This window comes from Montipora capricornis, chromosome 6 (assembly GCF_036669925.1).
Source record: "Montipora capricornis isolate CH-2021 chromosome 6, ASM3666992v2, whole genome shotgun sequence".
NCBI lineage: Eukaryota > Metazoa > Cnidaria > Anthozoa > Scleractinia > Acroporidae > Montipora > Montipora capricornis.
The window spans coordinates 24,508,548-24,511,047 of NC_090888.1; the positions used below are offsets into that span (position 1 = coordinate 24,508,548).

The 2,500-nt window shown below is 38.8% G+C and overlaps 1 protein-coding gene across 2 annotated transcripts in view; it reads left to right on the forward strand.

Annotated features, from left to right (window-relative positions):
* LOC138051836 (rho guanine nucleotide exchange factor 10-like protein) overlaps positions 1 to 307 on the forward strand; it is a 48,260-nt gene extending 47,953 nt beyond the window's left edge. For both annotated transcript variants that reach the window (XM_068898123.1, XM_068898122.1), the window contains one exon: positions 1 to 307. This exon is cut by the window's left edge and continues 1,547 nt beyond it. The gene's annotated coding sequence lies outside the window, so the exon portion shown is untranslated.
* Positions 308 to 2,500: the final 2,193 nt, after the last annotated feature.

A 2,500-nucleotide genomic window follows, 5' to 3' on the forward strand; every position in this document is an offset into this window, starting at 1 on the left:
GCCGTGGAAATAAAGCAAGATTTCTTTAAGCAAAGTTTAATTCAGAGGTGCGAAAATTCATTTAACATGCCCAGAGGCCGCTTACAGGAACAATGAATGATTTTTTATGCAACAATGTATGTTAGATAGTTATTTTTCATGTTTGAATTTGTAATTTTTAACATAGTATTTCACTGTTATCCATGAATTGTTTTATTTTACTTGCCTTACCATTGCCGTCTGTAAAGTAATTCAATGAACCTAATGCATGTTCGTGCTTATCGTCCTTGCAAACAAAATTTTCATCAATTAGTTTTTCCTCGTGAAATACGTTTGATTTCAGAGCGTTTGACCTATTCGTTTATTCCGTTATCGTTGACTTCTTGCTTTGCGCATGCCCTTAAATGGCGAATTCGTTTTCTTGCAATGTGACATACATTTAATTATGGTCCCGAGGGAAGCAGTTTTGTTTCCCGAGAGTCCTGATGAGGACTCGAGGGAAAAGAAAGCTAGCTACAATCTTGTGCAAAACGTGTTGGGAAATGTGACGCTTTGCTTTGTCTGTGTGATAAAGATCATTTTCTTCCTACTTTCCCCTCTCCCCTAATTCTAATGTTGGTTTAAAAAAAACGGCCAAAGGCTTGCACAGTATTTTGCATCACATTATCAACATTGGTATGGGGGAGGGAAGGGGGGGGGACCAATATACTTTGTGAGTGCATGTCAAATGATCCTTAAGCTATAATTTTTCCCAAGAGTTTTGTCCAAGGTTGCATAATCCATGTTTTCATGAATATAATTAGATTCTGAGAGTCTCAATGGCCAAGGACAGTTTGATATGTAGATCTCGTGACCGTCCCTATACTGTTGTAGTTTGAATGATTTTGGACTGTTGCGTGTGGGTTTTGGGGACGACAAGGTGCCTTGACGTTTGTTACCAAATCAGGACAATACCGTATATGACAGTTCTGAAGGTTTAACTGATCAGAATGTAATGTGAAGTGCTAGTTTTGTACCTCATATGAACCATGTGAGCGTTAGCCTACTAATGGAAATGGGCCCACACAAGGACAGAAAAAAACTCTGACCTGGGTGGGAAATGAACCCACGACCTTCGGTTCTGAAGGTTGTTGATTACTCAACTTATTCTAGTCGCTAAGTTATGGATTGATTGCAAGGCTATGAGCATGATTTTAATTCAAGATTCAAGAGAATTCAAAGTAACTTTGTCCCCACAGAGAGGGACTCGGTGGGGACTGCAAATGCAATAAGTAGCATTTATCTGACTCTGTGGTGGCAAGTACTTCATTTTAATCACCAAATCCGGAAGGAACTGCAACGGGAACTCCCGCCAGGTTCCAGATGTTTCCTCTTAGCTTAGGATAAGTTTTTAACCGTGGTCTATGTTAGAGGATCATTACGAAGACAACTCAACGCCAACCATTCAATAAAACGATTGACAGATAGTTTCAACGGTTAACAGGGAAGACACCATTAAAACAATAGATGGTCATTGTTTTTGTTCCGAGACTTGCACGTTATTCGTCGTTAACCGTTGAAATGACTACATTTTCTTTTGTTAATCGTGCCAACTGCCTTAAATCATCATTTTGGGTTCTCTCCGTTGTGAAATTGCAAACCATGAAGGTAATTCCACCAAAAATTGAGGCAATTATGTTCTTTATTGTATAAATTGTGTTACGTATTCACTTTACCCCTAAGTATGTCTTTGCGTGACCAACTTGAAAAAGTTTTCTTTTTCTCTCAAGGACACAACGCGTATAATAAGCAGTTGCTTGATTTCTTAAATACAATCGCGTCAATACGGCCCGCCATAGATGCATAGGCATTTAAATTTCGTACGATGACTCCTTGTCGCCAAATACTCAGCTTACTTGGACGTCCTCCAGCGTGTTTCTCTCCTACGCTTTGTCCCTCCTCAAAAGGTGTTTTTTAATTCTATAAACAGATGATTTCAAAACGTTGCACTTTTCAATGATCTGTCGCGTTAAAAATTAAATTTCGTTATTGCGTGCTAAGAAGGTAATATAACCGTTTGTCTGGCTCTTTTACGCCAATAAAAACCATACTGGTCACTTCCAACTTACTGATTAGCACTGCCCCCCATTGTTAAGTCACTAAAAATTGGCTTTCATTACATATATGATCCCATTATTGGAAACGACAATATCACAAATTAAGCAGCATATAATGGCGTAAAATTTGGTACAAAGGATTATTTGGGGCAATGAATCTGCAGTAACTTTTTTTCATTTCGTAATTTTACAATCTGGCATTTTTACAATCTTTATCTATTTTTACAATCTGGACAAAACTCGTTGGGAAAATGTGACGCTCTACTTTGTCTGTGTGATAAATATTATTTTCTTCCTACTTTCCCCCCTCCCCTCATTCCAATGTTGGTTAAAAGAAGTGCCAAAGGCATGCACAGTATTTTGCATGACATTATCAACATTGGTATGGGAGGAGGGGGGGGGGGGGGGGGGGGTGGCAACATACT